Genomic DNA, 23091 nt, shown 5'->3' on the forward strand with positions numbered 1-23091 from the left:
CTCTGTGTCCTAATCTGGCCAGTGGGGTCACAGAGTGTTGAGCTCCAATCCAACCTTAACTCACATTCCTGAACCTTTTTAAGCTAGCATCCTCTCTGTCCTCCCGTCTCTGGGTAAAACTTGGCAAAGTATACAAACTTTAATAAATCAATATTATAGGAATATAAAATTTCAGAACACAAGTTATTCTTTGCCTCATTACATAAATCTCCTCTCAAGAATGAAAAGGTTTTCCCTGCTGGACTGATTTAGTCAACTCTTTGAAAAAGCATTTAAACTTTTGACATTGATATTCACAATAGTGACTTGTGGAAAAAGCTTTATCTTGGTGTAGCAGTTTTGTTTAAAGATGTTTGTTGAAAGACTGTCACTGCTTTACTCATTGAATTAATATTAATAATTAATATTACCTTTGCGCTTCCCCTGGTGGCTCAGCGGTAAAGAGCCTGCATTGCTGGAAACATAATGAGATACAGGTTCAATCCCTGGGTCAGGAAGATCCCCTGGAGGGGGGCATGGCAACCCACTCCAGTATTCTTGCCTGGAGAATCCCATGGACAGAGGAGCCTGGCAAGCTAGGGTCACAAAGAGTTGGACACGAGTGAAATGACTCAGAACACATGCAATATTACCTTGAAGCACTTCTGTGTGTTAGGTATGGCACATGTTCCTGGGCATACAAGGGTGAGTAAAATATACACATTCTGTTGCTTATACTTTACTTTCCTTATACTTTACTATACCTTATACTTTACAATCTTGTCAGGGATACAGGTTAGGAAATAATAAAAGAGACAAATACATAATTTTGGCTTATGATACATTCTTTTAAAGAAACAAACAGCATACAGGACAGAGAATAACAGAGAGAATTTTGCATAGCAATTTGTGGTCAGGGAACACCTTACCTTTAAACATTGACTCAGCTATGCAAACAGAAGGGATGAATTTCACAAATTTTATTAAATTCTAAATAATTTGCTTAACACTGACAGGTAGTTTCCGATCTTCCATGGCCAGTATACCTTTGTACATTCTTACAGAAAGGATGTATTAGCTGTGTCAACACTCTGTTCTTTGTGTCCCAGAAGCATATTCTCTACCAGTCATTTGAGCTGGATAGAGTGACAGCGTGTTTCCCAATGAGATCTATCCCTCTGAGGAGTTCCAAGCATGCAGATGGCTGTGGTCTCCTGGTGGTCAGGTCCCACAGCCACCCAGCAGAAGCCTTGCAGGGCACACAGTTTGCCTGGCTAGAACGTGGTGTCCACAGAACATCTGGGGGACACTGGGGTTGGAGACCAGTGACCATGTCCGTCCCATGGCCACAGGCCTCATTCCACCCTTGACCAGAGACTTCACAGCCCTGGGCTGTGGGTCCTGTGAGGCCCACAGGAGAGCATAGACGAATTAGGGCCGATACTTCAGGACCTCACAGAGTTAATACAGGAAGGCACTTATGAGTCCAGTTAAATGGTTTTTTCTGAAGCAGCTGCCCCAGTCTTCTCAGGAGCATGAGAAGCATGAAGCAGGCTTGGAGAGCTGTGTCTGTGCATGCCCAGGGCAGACAGAAATTGTTGTGAATACCAGCGACCAACAAACACATGTGGAGCATCCCTCCCTGCATTCCTGAAGGGAATGTGGAAACACTAATAATGAGAAGGACAATTAGAAAGTCACAGGACAGAATTTGGTGAGATCCCTGAGCTGGTTTTAAACAATTTGAGGTATTCTGAGCAGGAGCCCCCAGCAAAGAAACATGTCTAGGATTGTTGGACGATTATCAGTTAGTGGTTCATCAAATAAAACAAAGTGTTTCTAGTCCAGGCCTGCAACAGGTGGAGAAAGATAAGAATAGCAATCAGGGAGTCAAGGGAGAGACCCCTGTGTGAGGCCGAGTAACCCGGATGTGTGGCCATGTCATTTCTCCTCAGATGAGTTCCCAGTGCGGGGAACACTTACTTAGTCCTAAGACTAAACTCAATTAAGAACCTTAGATATAAATTGATCACTGTTATGAGAGCCCATAATTCCCATAAGCATTTCTGACCAAGGATGGTTTCTCCCTTTTATTCATTCACCAAAATTTGTTGAGCTCCTACTATGTGCCAGGTACTATTGCTGCTCTGTCATCAGTGCCTCCAAAGTCAAAGAGACAGTCTCTGCCCTCACAGAGTTCACTTTCTAGTGGAGTCAGTGGGGGAGACAGAAAATAGACTAATAAATAAGCAAGTGCTATGAAAAGCACTAAAGCAGGTAAGAAGGGGATGAGGGTGCAGGGTGATGCCAAGGGGGCCTTCAGAAAAACCCTCTTTAAGGGATATTGCCTAGAGGGGCCAAGGAGGCCCTTCTGATAAGTGACATCTGTGTAGACAGTACAGAGTAAACTGTCTGGGAAGATGTAGGAAGAGGATTCCCACAGAACAGGAGAAGCAAGTGCAAACCCTGGGGCAAGGAGTGTTCTTGGCATGGTCGAGGAACAGCAAGAAGCTGTGTGGCTGAGCAAATGAGGGAGAGGATGGTAGGGAATGAGATCAGAGATGTAGGCAGGGGTTGGACCGTGTTAAGCCACGAAAAGACTGGGATAGGAGCTGTGGAAATGTTTTGAGCAGAGAACTGATGGTATCTACTCCAGACTTTTTGGCTGAGTGTACAAAACAGAGAGGAAGCAGGAATAGCCCAGGGAGGACACAAGGGAGTTAGATCATTCACAGGTTGTTAACATGAGATTCCCCAGCCATACCAGGAAGCCCTGGTGAAGGTGAGTTAAGAATGAGTCACATTTCAAAATTATAGAATTTCAGTTAATCAGAAAGTCTGTGAAATGCCACAGTCCTATATAGTAGCCGCTAACCACATGTATATATTGACAACTTGAAATGCAATTAGTGTGAATTGAGATGTTCTGTGAGTGTAAATTACACTGAGTTTCAAAGACTTGGTACCAAAAAAAAAGAAAGAAAAGAACAAGGAAAAAAAAAAAGAAACTAGAATGTGAAGCATTTCATTAAAAATTTTATACTATACTAATTAAAAGTTGAAATGATAATGTTCCTAATATACTGAGTTAAATAAAACATACTCTTTTCTCTCCTTAGAATTTTTATCACATAATAGCACATATGTCACATGTTAACTTTTTACTATATATTGTATTCCCAGGTGGCTCAGTGGTAAAGACTCTGCCTGCCAAGGCAGGAGAAGCGGGTTCAGTCCTTGAGTTGGGAAGATCCCCTGGAGAAGGAAATGGCAACCTACCCCAGTATTCTTGCCTGGGAAATCCCATGGACAGAGTAGCCTGGTGGGCTACAGTCCATGGGGTTGCCAAAGAGTCAGACATGACTGAGTGACTAGATAACAACCACAACCCTGTTAGCCACACAGTTTAAATGCTTGATCTTGGATTGAAAGGAAGGTCATGAGTGCCAAGCTGTTGGCAAGCTGCTCTGAGAATTTTCAAGTTTGTCTTAACATGGGCATTCACAGAGCAAGCTGTAGACAAGTTTTGATAAAAAGAATAATGTGGCCTCTCTTCTCAAAGGATTTAATTTAGCAAAGTAATGACAAAGGGAAGTAATCTCATTTAAAATAGGACCACATTTTTCAAATGAAGTCAAATGCTTCCGTTACAGGCTCTTTCTCTTTTTCCTGCTACCTCTGACCCCATGGCCTCCAAATCACATTCCTTATGGTGGAGTTCAGTCGTTAACGGATCTAAATATGACTTACCTTAGGGCTCATGGAATTCAGACATTAGGGCTAAAATTTATCCCCTCAACCAGGAGGAAGCAAATCCTTCTTAGACTTGGAAGAACCTGCTCTAGAAATTAACTTCACCTATTTCTTTTTACTTTTTAAAATGGAGCTACTAGGAAATTCAAAATTAAAATTTGTGGCTCACATTATATTTCTGTTGGACATCACTGGTATTATAAACTGACTTACTTATACAAAGAAATCCTTTGTGATTTCAAGACTTGAACATTTTTCTAAAATGTGTTGTCCATTTTCTGGTTTTAGTAGGCAAAGTTATGCAAAATATAGCTAACGTAATTGGACTTACTTTCATTAAGCAGCTGAGCGTGTCAGTGATTTTGCATCACCAAAGCTTTGTTCTAAACATCTCTCAGTGTCCCGGTTCTTGTAAAGATGGTAAAATGGCTCTTCCACACTGGCTTTGCCCTTGGAGGGGCCCTGGCCTGGAGACCTGAGCCTCACAGGTTCAAAACATGAACTTCATAGGTTTCCTGGCTGAGCTCCTAAGGACAAATTTCTCAAGAGTTCATATGAGAACAGTGACTTCCCAGAAGGACAAGCTTTTCTGGGTCATTCTATCTGGCTTCTTGCTAATTAATTTTTTTACCTGCCAAAGGTATCTATGCCATGAGTTGGGCCCCAAATCCAGGTGGGGCAATGCAAGCTACAGGGTGGATCCATTGCGCAGGGGCCAAGCTGTGCTAAAGATGAACGGCTTTACACGTGCAAGGCTGGGTGTGGGAACGGGGTGGGCAGACCTCACAGAGACGGCCACTAACGTGAGCTCACCTCAGCTGTATGTCTCCCAGTCCCCCCTCAGCTTTCCAACATCTCACTTCCCAGGAATAATCAAGCTTTACAGGAACAAGTTAAACTGTTCAGATTCTCTAAAGGTGTCCATACCCACTCAGAAAGCAACTTAATAAGAAAGGAATCATCAGGAATCAGAACATTTGGGTTAGACCATCCCTTCGCTCTGCTCTCTGTGGAAGAGATTGTTCAGGAGGGCAAATCCATCCGTATTTGGAGTCTGCTTGGTAGGCAAAGACTGTGAGTAGGAGAGATAGAAGGGTGTCCTAAACATTTGGAAAAGTGAGAGGGGTTAAATCATAAAGCCAAATCGCCCAGTAGGTTGAAGAAGAGCCATTTCTATTGCTTATCTTGGAATAAATATTCAAGAGATATTTATGGTCTGCGTGCATGTCCAATCTAAGAGTCAGTGAGACAGAACGATTCCTGGGGCAGAACAAGACACGACTGAAGTATTAACATATGGAGGAATGAGTTAATCACCCACAGAAGCACAGAAAGGAGGGAGTTTCAGAAACAAGTTTGACTGTGCCTGTTGGTATCATCCCAGGAGACTAGGGTGAATTTATTTGAGGTGGATTAGAGGTCAATGTGGAGAAGGCAATGGCACCCCACTCCAGTACTCTTGCCTGGAAAATCCCATGGACGGAGGAGCCTGGTAGGCTGCATTCAAGGGGTCGCTGAGAGTCGGACACGACTGAGCGACTTCACTTTCACTTTTCACTTTCATGCACTGGAGAAGGAAATGGCAACCCACTCCAGTGTTCTTGCCTGGAGAGTCCCAGGGACAGGGGAGCCTGGTGGGCTGCCAGACGTCTATGGGGTCACACAGAGTCGGACACGACTGAAGCGACTTAGCAGCAGCAGAGGTCAATGAGGACATAGAGGGCCCAACTGAGGAGAAGGACATATCTGGCTGTCAGAGCCCAGATCATCCAATATCTGAGTCCTAGAACTATTAATATGCTACTAGGTTCTTAATCCAGGATCACTCAGCTGACAATTTGGCTTCCTGCAGCTTTCCACTGTGAGAGACTGTGCTAATGAGATTTATTTGATTATCTAGCCTGTCTAAGAGTTATATTTTTCTATCCTAGTTAGTTAATTGAATTAATAGTTAAAGATAGCAACATTTTTGAGCATAGAATTTATTCACACAATCAAGCATTTAAATGAATTGTGTCTTCAAGTCCACGAGACTTACTCAAATGGCAGATTCAGTAAGTCCAGCTAGTGCATCCTTCCTATCAAGACCCCTGTGTGTTACTGAATTCCACTGCCTTCCAATGCAGTCTTCAGCAGCGAGTGCAAAGAATCACATTCCAGTCTGACTGAGATGGCCAATTTGGAATCTGTAAATCCAGTCAGCTGACCACAGCCCCACACTTTGGATAGCTGTGTGGACTATAGGTGTTGTTGTTGTTCAGTCTCTCAATTGTGCCCGACTCTTTGCAGCCCCATGGACTGCAGCACACCAGGCTTCCCTGTCTCCCAAAGTTTGCTCAAACTCATGTCCAATCGGTGATGCCATCCATCCATCTCATCCTCTGTCGTCCCCTTCTTCTCCTGCCTTCCATCTTTCCCAGCATCAGGGTCTTTTCTAATGAGTCAGCTCTTAACATGGAATGGCCAAGTATTGGAGCTTCAGCTTCACCATCAGTCCTTCCATTGAATATTCAGGATTGATTTCCTTTAGGATTGATTGGTTTGATCTCCTTGCAGTCCAAGGGACTCTCAAGGTGTTGAGAAGAGAAAGAAACTGAGTTGAATGTTTATTTACCTGAAAACAGCTCTTGGATGTTTTTCAAAGGTCAGTCTCCATTATCAGCATTTTGATGTATGAAAATATAAAATCAGTGTTGTAGTTTATTCATGCCTGCTGTATAGTCAGGCCACTCAAGATGGGTGCTCTCTTGCTCTCTGTACATCCTCTGCTCAAACAGTGCCTGCTACACCTACACCATACTCACATGACTGACCTTCCTACATACTGGCCGCAGTACTGATTTTGAATCAATATTGATTCAAAAATACTGATTATTTTTGAATAAGTGTTTCATATAACTTTTTCTCTTTTTAAAATGTTTTATTATTTTAATATTTATTTCATTTTATTTTCCCCTGGTGGCACAGATGGTAAAGAATCCACCTGAGATGGGTTGGGAAGATCCCCTAGAGGAGGAAATGGCTGCCCACTTCAGTATTCTTGACTGGAAAATTCCATGAACAGAGGCAGACTACAGTCCATGGGGTTGCAAAGAGTCAGACAGAACTGAGAACACATGCATATGCATATTGGTTATGAAGGTAAATGTCAGAGCTTAGAAACCAAAGAGGACACAGGAAAGAAATCTTGAGAGGAACAAAAGTGGACATTTTTACTCCCCCTGGGGTGGAGAGACAACAGGTGGTGTCCCAGGGTGAGGACTCTCTCGTTGGGTCCATGGAGGAGATGCAGCCAGCAGTGGGCGCACAAACCAAAGTAGGGGCTGGGGATGGGTGGAAATACCTCAGCTTCTCCCTTCCTCCTGCCTTCTAGTCTTCTACCAATTCCTCCCAATGACTGAATTTAGCAGTGAGGAGGCAAGGGAGCCTGGAAAATACATTTCCCTACTTTAAAGGGCTAGACAGAGAAGGGCCAATCTTGAATGTAACAGCAAATAGATACTATGCAAAAATCAGCAATGTAGTGGTAGGTAAGCCACAACTATAGCAATGGGTGGGTGGGGATGGGGAAAAGAGAGACTGAAAGTTTACTGTAGCCAGTGATTAAAGAGAGGATTTGGTGGCCCACAAGGACTTTCTTCTGCTTATCTTGAGCAAAAGTGATTATCAAATATTTTAAAGGATTTTTAGGAAAGTGAGGGAGAGTGTCATTAAAATGAGCTAAAAATCCAGGAAGCATGAACTAGTAGGGAGTATTAAAGAATAATGCATGCTTGGTTTGCAAAATAAAAGGTTTAGAAGTAGCACTGAACTAACTTCTTATGGATACAACTCATTATAATAAAGGTGGTCTAGAAGGATGGAGATTAAAAACAGACTCAGGGGGAGCCCCAAACCAGGACAGAGTCAGCCCCAGCTCCGGAAGAGAGTGGAAGGCTATAGGTCTGGACCCCCACGTGTCTCACTCTAGGATTGCAGAGGGCAATCCCAGCTGACATTTGCAAGGCTGTCCCATCCCTGGGGTGAGTAACCATCATTTAGTCACTCATTTCACGTTGACTCCCTGCAGTGTACTGAGAACTATTCTAAGCAATGCCAAGAAGAAAGCAAGCAAATAATAGGAATGCCTCAACCCTTCATGGGAGCCAGAACAGTATAATCTATCCCACTGGGAGGAGGAGAGGGAGGGATGCTCCTGGCAGGGAGTGATTGGAGAGAACATTTAATCCCTACTTCCTGGGTTACTCCTAGTTCTGATAGACACATTTATGGCAGTTAAACATGCACTAGGGACACATTTTTGTCATTAATAAAGATAATACTCCAAAGTCCAGTATTTCCCCCTGGATCCTAGTTTATTCAGTTTAATTCAGCAAATGTCTGTTTGCATGCAAGCTAAGTGGCTTAAGTTGTGTCCAACTCTTTGAGACCCCATGGACTGTAGCCTGCCAGGCTCCTCTGTCCGTGGGATCCTTCAGGCAAAAATACTGGAGTGGGTTTCCATGCCCTCCTCCAGGGAATCTGCCCCACCCACAGATCAAACCCACATTGCTTACATCTCCTGCATTGGCAGGTGGGTTCCTTACCACTAGCGCCATCTGGGAAGCCCAACAAACATTTCAGTTCAGTTCAGTTCAGTTCAGTCGCTCAGTCGTGTCCAACTCTTTGCGACCCCATGAATCGCAGCATGCCAGGCCTCCCTGTCCATCACCAACTCCCGGAGTTTACTCAAACTCATGTCCATCGAGTACATTTATGGTGTATCAATCCTGTGCCCAGAACTAGAGACACAGAGATGAACATTTTCTTAAAAAAGCATGGATCCTGCCCTCAGGAGCAAAATCCAGGTGGTTTCAACCCAGAAATTGCTGCCAGAGACTTGAGTCCTCTGCAGGTTCTTGCAGAGGGTAGAAAGTGACTTCCTCACCAACACAAAGCAGTGGTGTGGGCAGGGCGATGTGAAGCTGACCTGAGCCGCTTCTACAACCCTCCAGTCACTCCATCTGAGGGCTGGTTCTCAACAAGGGAAAGGTTTTTTGACTTGGCCTCCTAAAAAGAAGTTCAGTGCTCTTTTCAGCAGCACTACAGTAAAATTAGAGACATGGAGAAGATGAGCACGGTCCCTGAGGAAGAATAACATACAAATTCAAATGAAGCATTTCATATTTTTCTAAATAGATGGAGCACAGGGCTTCCCTGGTGGCTTAGAAGGTAGAGAAACTGCCTGCAATGCAGGAGACACAGGTGCAATTCCTGGGTTAGGAAGATCCCTTGGAGAAGGGAATGGCCACCCACTCTAGTATTCTTGCCTGGAGAATCCCATGGACAGAGGAGCTTGGTGGGCTATATAGCCCATGGGGTTGAAAAGAGTTGGACACGTCTGAAGCGACTAACACACAGAGGATTTTTAGGGCAGTGAAATACTCTGCATGATGCCATAATAATGGATGCATGTCACCACATTTGTCCAATCCCATAGAATGTGTACCATCAGGAGAGCACCACAATGTGAACCATGGACTCTGGGTGATAACAATGTCATTGCAGGTTCATATATGGTAACAAATGTCCACTCTGGTCGGGGATGTTGATCACAGTGGAGGCTGTGCATGTAGGGACCAGCAAGGGGGTTGGGGGGATAGTGGGAAAATCTCTGTACCTTCGATTCAACTTTGCTGTGAACCTAAAATGGCTCTTTTAAAAAACAATCTTAATTTTTTTTATGACTAAAAATAAACAAAAGAAGTTAAGGCAGCTGAATAAACTCCCTGGAACAGCCAGACAGAGGTGAGGCAGGCCCCTGAGCCACTCTGCAGGGGCCTGAGGAAGTTCAAACAGTTCTACAGCGTGAGGACCACACAGGCCAGCTCTGCCTCCCCATCTGGCAGGAGGAGGGGGTGGACGCTGGCATATCATATTCTAATTTCCCCCTCTTATACTAATGCTTTGCAAAAAAACCTAAATAATTTAGCTTACTCCAGTATTATCATTTACTTTTTGATTTACTAATAAGTAGGGGGAAAATATATCTGAACAAATTTCTTATATTGTAAATCTTTTTCTTCATAAAACAAGTCATGTCCAAACCTGGACATCCTTGGTATAGAATCTCCATCTACTGGAACATCTATTTGCTTTGGAAAACTAAATTTGTAAGCATAATCAAGGCCGTAGATAGCCAGCCAAGTGTGTCTGCTTACTTAGTCACAGGATATTGAGTATCACGTAAATAGCAACTTGAGCAGAGCTTGCAATCTGTGTGTTCCAGAAAGGAGAAGCGGTCCTGGGGTCCTGCTGGGGCCTTCCCCACCCTCTACCCCTAAGCCTGGAGCTGAGCGGGTTCATCTAGGAAGCACCTCTCACCTACTCTAGCCCAGGGCAGACCTTCTCACCCACCTCACCCCTGGCTTCCTGCTGCCTCATTCTGAGTTAATTTGTCTAGAAAAAAAAAGCCTGCCGGATCTGTTCATAAATAGCATTTTAATCATGACACTAACCTAAAGGTTCGTGTTCCTTTCAACACCTGGAGACATCGGTGAACATTCAGACTTTGTCTAAACAGTGTCACTATCGTCATTGGCTGGAGTGACTAAGTCAAAACATTGCACATTGATCCAAAAACTGTTTGGGGATGAACTTGAGGGTTGGGCGAATTTTTGGTTTGTTTGATTTTTTGGCGTGTTAGTTAAAGCAACCAGAGTTTAACAGATATGGGAGGGTGGGGTCAATTTCAGGGCCTACTCTTCCTCCCTGGAATTAATTAAAAAGTTATATATCAAGGTTAACGCCTCGGCAAGCAGCAAGCAATGAACTTAGCTGTTAATAGAAGCTGAATCCACCCTTGGAGAGAATAGACAATACAAGGGAAAACAACAACAAAAAAGAACAGAAGGGCATCCAAACATTCCCTGCCTACCACTCACCAGGGAATGCAAATAAGGAAACAGCCTCTGGAATTTTATTTAAAGCCCTACACCTTCTTTGTTTGTTTGTTTGAAGGAGCACTTTTCCCTAGTTTTCAAAGTCCGAGTTGTTGTTTTAATATATATTAATTTAAGAAAGCCAAGTGAGATTGAAAAAATAAAATAGCTCCCCACCAAGAACTGATGGACAGAGGAGCCTAGCAAGCTGCAGTCATGGGGTCACAAAGAGTTGAACACAACAGAGCACACGCGCGCACACACACACACACACACAGAACTGACCATTCCTCTCTTGAGCACCTTCAGCACTTACTGTTCTAACCAGGTCTAGGACAGCATCTTCTGTGTTACAGCACATACATCTGTCTTCACCTCTCTGGGCCCCCTTGAGGGCGGAGGGGACATCTTGATCTTTCTGGTACTACCCCAGTAACTTGCCCTGAGCTGGCTCATAGTGGGTGCTGAGGGTGGGGTGCTAGCAGGCTGGGTCATGGTGAAGTGTACATGCTCCGGAATCAAAGTACCTGCTTTGAACTCTGGCTCTGACACATCCCAATGTGTGACCTTGAACAAGTTTCCTTAGCCTTGCAGAAGACTGCTGCTGCTGCTAAGTCACTTCAGTCGTGTCCGACTCTGTGCGACCCCAAAGATGGCAGCCCACCAGGCTCCCCCGTCTCTGGGATTCTCCAGGCAAGAACACTGGAGTGGCTTGTCATTTCCTTCTCCAATGCATGAAAGTGAAAAGTGAAAGGGAAGTCGCTCAGTCGTGTCTGACTCTTCACAACCCCATGGACTGCAGCCCACCAGGCTCCTCCGTCCATGGGATTTTCCAGGCAAAAGTACTGGAGTGGGGTGCCATCGCCTTCTCCTAAGCAGGGACAATTATAGTACCTGCTTCTCAGGAATTTCATGAGAAGTAGATTAGATAATCCCAGGTCACAGCAAGCACTCAATACATCCTTTGACCAAATCATGATGACCTAGACAGAAAAATGTATCAATGCTCATAAAACAATTAGTACCTATCTCTCTCTTTTTTTTTTTAGTACTTATCTTTGAAGTGTTCGGGGAAAAGGGAAACCTACTCATTTCAACCAGTGCTTACTACAGATGGGAGTGATAGGAGGTGGATATCAGGAAAAAACACACTACTTGTCCAGTATTATCAAGAAGGCTTTAAAGAATTGAGGTCTCAAGAGCTCTTAATTGAAGAGAGCTTGCCCAGGAGAGTCTTACAGGCAAGTGAAAGAATCCCTGAAAATCACTCTTTGCCTGGCTGTGAGCTGTCCCTCTCAGGTTCTGTCTTCCTGAAAGCCCTCCCGAGACAGCACATCACTGCTGGACTTGGAAAGGGATGGATACCGAGGAGGTTCAGAGCCTGTTGTGCAGTCATTGGCCTCCCAGCCTTGCCCTAGGACATCGCCCACATGTCCACCTGTCTCCTATGTGTAATGTGCTCCTCAAGTGTACCTGCTTACGTCATTCTGCCTGGGACCTGGGTATTCACTGTCTGCCAACTGCACAGCTGGGTCTTAGTAATAGTAGACACTGCTAAGCCTGTGATAACCAGAATCATTGTGTGTGCCAGTGAGGAAATAAAATAAGCAGACCCACAGCAAACGGCTCCTAATATCTCAATTAATTCTAGTGACAAAGAAATGGTGAGTCTGAATTCGGTCTCAAACTCTCATAACCAGTTTATATCTGGGTGTTTTGAACCCAGTCTGTTTAGAAGGTATGTTCACAGAAACTGAACTATAATCCTTAGAAAATAAATATTAATTTTAAAAGTCATTTAGAAATAGTAATATTTTATACAACCAATGTATATCAGCCATGAATATAAGCTCTGGACCACGTTCCCAAGTCTCTAAGATAACAAAAAATAGACTGTGAGGTTTGGATCACTGTGCCTTTTGTGCCCGTCTTACAGGTGGGAAAAAGTAAAATCCAGAGAAACCAAATGGCTTACATAGCTGCATCCATGCACACACAACACATACATTGCTCCTCACTGGAAGGAGCACGTGCCACTTTTCCACGACCACTTTTGATTTTAAGACTTGGCTAATTCACAAGGCCTCAAAATCCAATCTGCTTTGCTCTTGGATTAACTGTGCTATTTGAACTAAAGGCTTAACTTGTTCTTAATCATCTTTTGGAAATGCTGACTTAGAGAATTAGTGCCTGGCCCAACAGGCCCCAGGCACAGATGAAGCAAAGACCCAGCACACACACTTTTCCAGCAACACAGAGTGCTTGGATGGGAGATCTGGGAACCAGATTGTCAGGGCGCCTGTGTTAGAGTCAGCAAACCAGGGTTAGAGATCAAAGCAAAGACAAGGATAATGGAGGTTATCTGGGGAGTCATCAGATATGATACGATCAGAGCCAAGACTTTAGTGATGGCAGCAGCTCTCTTGGGTAACTCAAGAGTGGGTGGACTTCTCTATGAAGGAGAACCACAGAGAGGGTGCCTTTCACACGCCTGCTGTTATGGCTATCCATCTCTGATGAAGGACGGGGAAGCCTAGAGTGCTGTAGTCCATGGGGTCACAGAGCCGGACATGACTTAGAGGCTGAACAGCAGCAACAACCACTTTTGAGGCTGTGGAACCATCCATGCCCCACCAGGTTAACAAGCAGCTGGGAATCAGAGTCTATGAGTACTGCCTGGCAGAACTGGAGTAATGTCTCCAGTTATAGCATGACATTTCTACCCTGTGTAGATGGAGGCAAAGTGACTTTCTCAGGTACAGGGACAAGGCACTCCTTTCCGTGTGGGTATGTGAGTGCAGCTGGTAAGAACTTGTGATTTGTGTCTGTACAGACAACTCCAAACTCCTCCATTATCAAAAGAAAATTCTCTCCATCTGACCCCACAGCTCCCTGACATCACACACACTAGCTCATTCAACTCCGGTTGCCCCTGTGGGGTTTTTCTCTTCTGGCTGCCCTTAATGATGATTGGAACCTTATTCCTAAGGGGTAATCACGTTTCTGATGAGAGGAAGAGAACCCAAGGTGATTTTTTTCCCCTAGGATCAGCCTCAGTTAGGGGTTCTCAGGCACCATCAACATTTTTCTAGGCAGCTTTAAAGGTGATGCAGAAGTGACCACATAGGCAGGGCACAAAGCTAATGACTTCAATAAGCAAGGAAGGCCTGGACATCCAGGCACTGGTGTCTCATGACCTGCTCCCAGAGGCAGGCTTGGACAAGCAAGGTTGCTATGAAGCAACCTGGACTGCATTTGGGGAAGTGACACCCCATGGAGGAGTCAGTTCCATAGTGGAGGCAGCCCCTGTACCCCACGGTGGGAATGGAGCTGCAGAAGCCCTCCGGGGCTCTCAAGTAAAGAGGCATCATCAGATAGAGACATGTGGAAATACAGGTGACTCAAACAAGCTCCATCTTGAGCCTGGGTATTTGCATCACAATGACATGAATTTGTAAATGAGAAAAGGCATGTAGAAGGCAGATAAGTGGAGGTGATATGGATTAAACAAACACATTAGCTCCATTATGCCATAAGCAAAAAGTAGGTCAGAAGGAGCCTCCTGACCCAAACTCTTAATTTATTCATCATAATCATGACCTATGTTTCCTAATTGGCACCAGAAATGCTGAGGAACATTTAAATTCATGCTGTCAGGGCAAAATAAGCCATTTTAAGGTACAGTCTCTTTTTTTACTGGTCTAGAGAGGAAAAAAAATATCTGAATGTGGAAAAACATTAAAGACAAAGTGAGTTGGAGATAAAGCAAAAGAAGCCCTTTATTCTCAAAGAAGGCCAGATTTTGGCTTGACTTTCTTTGGGAAATCCGCGCCCCCCCCCCACCCAACTTTTTTTAAGCCTGGAACCTCAGAGAGGGTCAGCTTTCACAGGTAGAAAATATTGAGGAAAAAAGAAAAAAGGACTTGAATCCAAGAAGTGTTCTCCACAGAGCTTTCATGGGCCATGTGCACATTTCAGTGCTGTCCCTGGTGAGGGCAGCACATATCCTGTAGCTCAACTGCCTGTGTTCAAGTCCCAGCTCTGCCTCTCGTCAGCTGCATAACCATGGACACATTCCTAAACCTCTCTGGGCTTTGAGTTAACTCAAGTTATAAAATTCTACCTACCTCTTACAGGGTTGTTGTGAGGATTAAATAAGCTAATACCTAGAGGATGCTAGAATGATATTTTACAGACATTTTTACTAGTTCCAAATAACAGAAGTAGATGGCTGATAAGGGCCACTGAATATTTCCAAATACTCAGTTGCTTCTCCACTGGCACCATGACACTACCTAAGAAGAAATAAAAGGCTAAATATAAAGGGAACAAAGTTAGTTTGCAGATTTCCTGGATTCTCAGAAAGTGACATCATGTCAGAGCTATGTCTAGTGTGTTGTCCATTCATCTGGCAAATATTTGATAGGTGCGTCTAAGCGTTGGAGGTCCTGGCCTTCAATGAGGGAGCAAGGCAGATATGTTCCCACCTGCATGATGCTTAGACCAAGGCAGAAGAGAACAGCATCCTCATAACCTCAATACAGGTCAGTGACAGCGCAAGAGGTTAAGTATGGGATTCTGACTGCCGACCAGATGGAAGGCTGTGTCTTGAACAGACCCAGCTCCCCTGGTGCCCAGCATAGGCCAGATACATAGTAGGTGCTCAATAAACATTCAAGGAACTAATGGATACGGCACTTACTGTGCTGTATTGTATGTCTCATGTTGTCCTTTATTTCCTAATCTTCAGAGCAAATCTCCTTCATTCTTGTGACCCCAGCACCTAACATCATGCCTAGCATACAGGGTGGTGGTGGTGGTTTAATCACTAGGTCATGTCTGACTCTTGCGATCCCACGGCCCCTCGCCCATGGGATTTTCTGGGGAAGAATACTGGAGTGGGAAGCCATTTATTTCTCCAGGGGATCTACCTAGCCCAGGGATCAAGCCAGGTCTCCTGCATTACAGGTGGATTCTTTACCAACTAAGTGTGCCTCTAGGGAAGCCTCCTAACACATAGGGTATGGGGGTGATAAATGTTTGTTGAATTGATGTGAATGACAAATATGCCTAATGAGTCTCTCCCGTCTCTCCCCCTGTTCAACTGTGGAGGCCTTTCTTGCTTTAATCCAGAAGTGAGAGACTTGACAAGATTGGTAGCCAAGTTATTCTCAGGAGTTGGATCTTTTCATACCATTAAAATTACATACCTTACTGGTTTTCTGTTCACTCTCAGCTGCCATGGCCTCTTCTTTCTTACGAAAACTCTCCTCCTTTAGTGTTAGGGTCCCACCTGTCCTCTTGCATTCCACTGGAAACTTTTATATCTCCCCTTGCTCGCAGGTCATCAGCCTCCCCAGCAAAATAGCATGATCACCTCCCAGTCTCAGTCCTAAGCCTAGTGGTAGCCATTGTTGCTGTCAGATCACTAACATTATCAGCCTGCTCCCTCTTGAAGCAGACCCACCCCTTGACCCCAGGAGTGGACGTGCGGCCAGACTTGTACTCCTCTGGCAACAGTGCTTGGTCCAAGGAGCAGACATGTGCCTCAAGCAGGGACAAAGTCCTTCCCGGTCATAATGGCTGGACCCTGGTGTGATGAAGCTGAAAGGATGTCACCCTGGCAGCAACCAGGTCCTACCACATGGAGTTCCCCCGCAGAAACAAATGGAGACCAACTGACAAGTGGGAGATGGGAGACAGAATAGACAAGAGCAAGAGAGAGACACAGTCTTAGAGACTCTCGTTTCTGCTTCCAAGACTCATAAGCCTGTGGATTCCCCTGTAACATGAGCTAGATGGAGCAGGGTGCTGCTGCTGGCCAAGTGGTTTGCTGTCACCATAGACCCTCCTTCAAGACCTTGTCCACTTTTACAGCTTTGACCAAACTCCTAAGCAAATGGTCCCTAATTTCTATCCCTAACCTCTATCTCTTCACAAGCCTGTACCTCATTTCCAACTCTCCATGCATGGCATTTTTCCTGGACGTCACTGCCCACCCCCCAACTTCAACTTGTGTAAAGCTCTTCATTGCTGAGCCAACAACTCCCAGACTCTATCTTAACCTGTGGTGCCACGTTTCTCTCCCCTAAGACCTTCCTCCTCTCTCTCCTTCATGCCCCTACCCACAATCAGGCACTGAAGTTTCTTCCTTCACACTGATTCCTACAGCTGCCCTTCCTTCCTAGTCCTCAGCCACCACTTGGGTTAGGGGCTTAGCTTCCTGATGTGGCCCCCTGACTCAATTCTTCTGGCACAGGGTGACCAGGGGAGTAAGCGTCCTGAGGTTCTGTCTGCTGAATCAGGTCCAGGCTTCTTAGCAGAACCCACAAAGCTGCCCACGAGCCATTGTCCTAGCTTCCGGCCACACTTTTCACCTACGGGATTTAGAACTGTGAGTTGCTGAAACATTGTAACTTAAAGGGTGATGGTTTAGGAAGGCAATCAGAACTAGCCAAACATTATAAACATGCTCCCAATGTAGAAATAATTTGGCTAATTCAGGAATTACTTCCCAACTTGAAAGCTCTGTTTTGCAAGAGGAATTGATAGAAGAGGATGGAGCATTATTCACTAAAGTCAGCAAGAGATTGGATGCTGCTGCTTCTGCTAAGTCCCTTCAGTCATGTCCGACTCTATGCGACCACATAGACAGCAGCCCACCAGGCTCCTCTGTCCCTGGGACTCTTCAGGCAAGAATACTGGAGTGGGTTGCCATTTCCTTCTCCAGTGCATACATGCATGCTAAGTCGCTTCAGTTGTGTCCAACTCTGTGCAACCCCATGGATAGCAACCCACTAGGCTCCTCTGTCCACAGGATTCTCTAGGCAAGAATACTGGAGTAGGTTGCCATTTCCTTCTCTAAGAGATTGGATGAGGTATGGACTAAAATTTTGGAGCATCTGTCACCTATACTATTTTCTAAAATGTCCGCAAATGAATTATTTTTTAAAAATGAATCTTCCTATGCAAATGATTTTAAACTGGTTATTTCATTATTTAAAAAAATATTTCATCTGAGGTGGTTATTTCAAAATTTTTTTTTTGCATTTTTCATCTGAGGAAATCCACATCTAATTATTTTTTACTATTAGACTTACCTTTTTAATAGAATTGCCTTTCTGGATTGCAATTCATTTTCTTCCACATACAAAACTTTGAGAGTTCATCAATACATCCAACCTGATAAAGTATATGTACTTCATTCAAGCCCACAGCTAATTTTCTGAGTTAAAGACACCTGTTTGAATGACTGACTATGATATACCTAAAGCTTATTTTTTTAAAAATTTGCATGAAAGGAAATTTGTTAATAAATAACATAATTAAGGTTTTTCATATCCAATCCAAAATGCTGACAGAAAACCATACAAAGCCATTATACAGGAGTGATTTTTATATAACAGGAGAAAGATTATTTTTGTTTTATACCCAAAGTCTAGCAGGGAACTCAGCATCAGGTAAGACACTCAAGCATTTATTGACTGACTAGATTTTCTATTCCTCAGGTTAGTGCATCTGTTAGTGTAAGGCCAGGCCACTCAGGATGGCAGGTCTCTTGCTCTTGGTACATCCTCTGCTTGATCAGCACTTGCTTGTGTGCATGCTAAGTCACTTCAGTCGTGCCCAACTCTTTGCAACCCCATGGACTGTAGCCTGCCAGGCTCTTCTGTCCATGGAATTCTCCAGGCAAGAATACTGGAGTGGGTTGCCATGCCCTCCTCCAGGGGAACTTCCTGAGCCAGGGATTGAACCCACCTCTCTCACTATCTTCTACATTGGCAGGTGGGTTCTTTACCACTAGCGCCACCTGAGAAGCCCCCAGCACCTGCCTTACCACAGGACTATCCAGTCCTCCGAATTATAGGGCTTAATTAGTCCCTGGAAACTGATGAGACAACCTGATGTCAATTTCCCCTGTAAATAGTAGCCTCCTCCTCCCACAGGAAATGCTGCCATTTCCTGCTCACTGTTTGCCGAACATGGTGGGGTGTCTCTCCAGGACCCTTCGTGTAAGATTCCCCCATCCATTAAACCATTAATGTGTCTGTCACTGTCTCCCGGCTTTTTCATCAGTCTGCATCGCCAGGCTGGGCAACTGCAAGGCTTACAGGCCCGCAGGGTGCAGCCACACGGTCAGGTATAAGGACTTACAGAAGTGGGGAATTAAGGGATGCTGCCATGAAATGATACTATATAAAACCTGTTAAATCATCTGTGTCATATTAAGAAGAACATGTTAAAGGTTTACATTTTAAATGACTTTTTGTTACTAAAAGAATATCCACTATTTACATTTATGATTTATTTTATCAACATGGTATGTAGAGAATGTATGATGAATATTTACTGTTTCTCAAAATGAAATATGGCAGGTAGTTTGATAAGCCTTAAGCTTATAAAGAGAGTTGTGTGCTGAAAAAATAATCTAGTCCAAGGTTTGAACTGGAAGCTTTTTCTCTAAGATTATGCTTTTCAGAATACTGGTGCTATGGGATAATGTATTTGGTAAAGTTGCTTGTAAGGTAAGCTAATAGATGTATTTTTGAATGACCAGGATAATATATTCCATTGTATGGGCTGTCAACTCTTTAATTTCTGTCTAAATGTTAACTGTTGGGCTAGTATATATTTTCACAAAATGCAAAATCATGACTGTCAGTTTTTCCATGACTATTCCCTGCCAGATGTTTTTTAGGTTCTGCTAAGTCACAGTTTTTTTCCCCCCAGAACTCTGTGTTGCCACTCTTATTCCCTTTGGTCTTTTTCCTATTTTGCCTTTTACCTGAATTTTGGGCCAAATGGTTTTATTGCTCTTTTCACTATTTCATATGAATATAATAGTTTCACACAAATTACTCTCAATTTCATCTTCTGTCATAAAGTTTAACCTATCCTTTTGCATCCGGTCCCATCACTTCATGGGAAATAGATGGGGAAACAGTGGAAACAGTGTCAGACTTTATTTTTTTGGGCTCCAAAATCACTGCAGATGGTGACTGCAGCCATGAAATTAAAAGACGCTTACTCCTTGAAAGGAAAGTTATGACCAACCTAGATAGCATATTCAAAAGCAGAGACATTACTTTGCCAACAAAGGTTCGTCTAGTCAAGGCTATGGTTTTTCCTGTGGTCATGTATGGATGTGAGAGTTGGACTGTGAAGAAGGCTGAGCGCCGAAGAATTGATGCTTTTGAACTGTGGTGTTGGAGAAGACTCTTGAGAGTCCCTTGGACTGCAAGGAGATCCAACCAGTCCATTCTGAAGGAGATCAGCCCTGGGATTTCTTTGGAGGGAATGATGCTGAAGCTGAAACTCCAGTACTTTGGCCACCTCATGCGAAGAGTTGACTCATTGGAAAAGAGTCTGATGCTGGGAGGGATTGGGGGCAGGAGGAGAAGGGGATGACAGAGGATGAGATGGCTGGATGGCATCACTGACTCGATGGATGTGAGTCTGAGTGAACTCCGGGAGTTGGTGATGGACAGGGAGGCCTGGCGTGCTTCGATTCATGGGGTCGCAAAGAGTCGGACACGACTGAGCGACTGAACTGAACTGATCCTTTTCCAGGAGAGATACATTTTGTGCAATTTATTCAAAGGAATTATTAAGCCTTTCTATGCAAGAAAAGCTATCAGATGACTGAAAATCTTCTGAATCACTCCACTATCAAATCTTGTAGGAAACTGAAAATGAAAACCAGTTCACAAATTTTGCATTTGCTTTCTGGTCTTCAGCTGGTTCTCCTGATTAGCTTTTCTGGCTGTAGCAAGGACCATTACTCATTAGTTAGATCGCTGGAGCTCACTGTAAAGTGATGCTTTACAACACATGGTTGATTTGTATTTTCTTACCAAGTTGAGTTCATATGGAATATCCACTGCAGGCCAGTAGACAGAAAAATTTCAATGACAAATTTCATCTCTAGAATGCCAGTGAAAATATCTGGCTGAATGAGTGGTTTCAAAAAGTGTTTATTGATTCAAAACATATTAAAAGCCTACCATGTGATTAAAATTGTATGAGAAATGTAAAGAAAAAACCTAGTCCTTATTCCCCCAAGGGATTGTAATGGGAAAGACAGACAACAAACACAAGTTGAAATCAAGTAAAATATTGATGAAATTAGGTCTGTGAAATCAGTGGGAAGTGCCATAAAAGTACAGAGGAAGCACTGAACATTACCCCAGCCACTCTTAGACTCATTGCCCACATTTCATCACTGGTTATGCAAAGGAAATGCAACCTCTTCTACTTAACTCCACGCATGTGTGTTTGAAGGAGAAACCATCAGAATATTCCTGCTGGAGAACAATGAGGTCCCTAAACTGCAAATATTTTATACGCCAACTGCAGAGCATTATTGGATGCCTATGGATGAATAAAATAAAGTGAGCCTTAGTTTACGACCTAATCTCACTTCCATGCTTTGAGAGAAGGAAGTGTGGTTGTGGAAAGAAAGCTCCTGGGGTCAGAGAGCAGATCTGCATTGTGAGATGACACAAGCAGGTTCACGCAGGCCAGCTAAGCACGGGATCTTCGTCTGTGAATGCATGTCTGTGAGGTCCCCCCCCCAAATCTCAAATAAGTGGATTGGTCAGGCCAGCCTGACTATCATTATAGCTTAGGAACTTTTCTAACTTCTGAATTTCCTAGGTGTATCATATAGGAGAAAACTTTGGTAACTGCTGAGCTCCACTTTATTGAAGGGGATAAAAATATTGTTTTAATAATTTGTCTCTGTGCAAAAATTATCAACAGTGAAATTTTAGGAATGTACTTTGTGTAGAGCAGCATTGGAAATCATTTGGCCACAGGCTGATCAACCAGGAAAAAAACTTTACTATGCAATGTTAATTTACCATAGCCAGTTTTCTTCCTCTTCTTCTTGAAAATGGTAAATTTTTTTAGCATTTTCTGAATCTTAGAAAATGTCATTCTATATTCACTCAAAAACCCATGCTAACACCCAACAAATTCTTCTTCCCTGCCTAGTAACTTTAGTGAATATGCAAAATATATATTCATCTAATTTACCAACCTTTATGGCAACTTTTGTATCCCAATATAACATTGAACATAATTTTTCTTATCGAATTGCTGATCTTGACATTGTTTAAAGCCTTTCATGATTTCAGGAGAGTCGGTGGCTCCAAATACAATCCAAATACAACTCCAAATACAATTACAGTGCAGACAGAGCAACAATTCCTTGCATCTTGTATGGCAGTGGTCCCCAGCCTTTTAGGCACCAGGGGATGATTTTGTGGAGGACAATTTTCCGCTGATTGGGGTCGTAGGTGCTTTCGGGATGACTCAAGCACATTGCATTTATTGTGCATTTTATTTCTACTATTATTACATCAGCTCCACCTCAGATCATCAGGCATGAGACCCTGGAGGTGGGGACCACTGTTGTAAGGCATTAGGTTGAATGCAACATTTCCTCCCAGCTGTTTTCAAAGAATCACAACCCAGGTGGCCAAAGATCTGTTAGGAAAAATGCCTCAGGCCAAAGACTGCAAAAAGGAGACTTGCATGGCTTGGTTTTGCAAATATAAGCTTTGTGGGTTTTAGAGTTGGAAGAGAGCTCAAAGAGGAAACCAGCAAGTGCAGCTTTCAGTTTGTAGGAAGGAAGGACTCTGCTAAACCTGGACGTGCTATTTCAGTTCAAGGATAGGAGAAAATTAAATTTTGCAAAGTTGTATGTCTTTTAAAGTGAGTTTAATGCTGTGCTTCAAGAGGCTATATGAAAATGTGTATACAGTGTGCACTAAAATGAAGGGCTAATTTCCCTGGCGGGGAGGAAAATGGGAGAGGAGAGAAAACAGACTCTATTCTCCTAAAAACTCAGCAGTCTGTCTCGGAGGCAACTACAGAGTAACAGTAATGATTGATGGCAATAGTTTGACAAGACCCCGTACAGAGCCACTCAGCGGAATAAGAGTTAACCTTCTCCTGCCTTATAACTTTACAGCAAAGCTCAGAAGAGGAAGCCAGAAAAATCAGAAAGCTTGACTGATTACATTAAAATTTTTCATTTAATGGTTTCTTTAATTTGAGCGGAACTAACTCAATCCCACAAATGTCTTCTTCAACGTGAGAACAATCCTTTCGGGAACCACAAGGCGGCATATGTCACGCCGGAATTCTCCCAGAGGCAAACTGCCAGATTTAAGAGAGTCCTTCCTCGTTCACTAACACGAATTGGTCTGCGTTGTGCCTGGACTGACTGACCTTCGGACCGGTCGCAACACTTGCATTGGCAGCACCTCATAGAAGACACCTAGGCTAAGGGCCCCGGGTGGTGGGCAGGCCAGGTATCATTGCCTTGGGTGCGAACAACGAAATTGCCGATGCTGGCAGAAGGCTCTGCTCCTCGTCATGCTGTTACTTGGCTGCAGATTCTAAGCTCGCCCGACGTGGGCAAAGCGCCCCA

General features: G+C 43.8%; 1 long non-coding RNA gene and 1 other non-coding gene across 3 annotated transcripts in view; one reads left to right on the plus strand and one right to left on the minus strand.

Annotated features, from left to right (window-relative positions):
* Positions 1–23091, minus strand: part of LOC132344873 (uncharacterized) — a 50721-nt gene that overhangs the window by 27267 nt on the left and 363 nt on the right. The window lies entirely within an intron of this gene.
* LOC112446089 (U6 spliceosomal RNA) lies at positions 8798–8902 on the plus strand. The gene has a single exon (XR_003034164.1). It is a non-coding gene; the product is annotated as a U6 spliceosomal RNA (small nuclear RNA).

This window comes from Bos taurus, chromosome 3 (assembly GCF_002263795.3).
Source record: "Bos taurus isolate L1 Dominette 01449 registration number 42190680 breed Hereford chromosome 3, ARS-UCD2.0, whole genome shotgun sequence".
NCBI classification, from domain to species: domain Eukaryota; kingdom Metazoa; phylum Chordata; class Mammalia; order Artiodactyla; family Bovidae; genus Bos; species Bos taurus.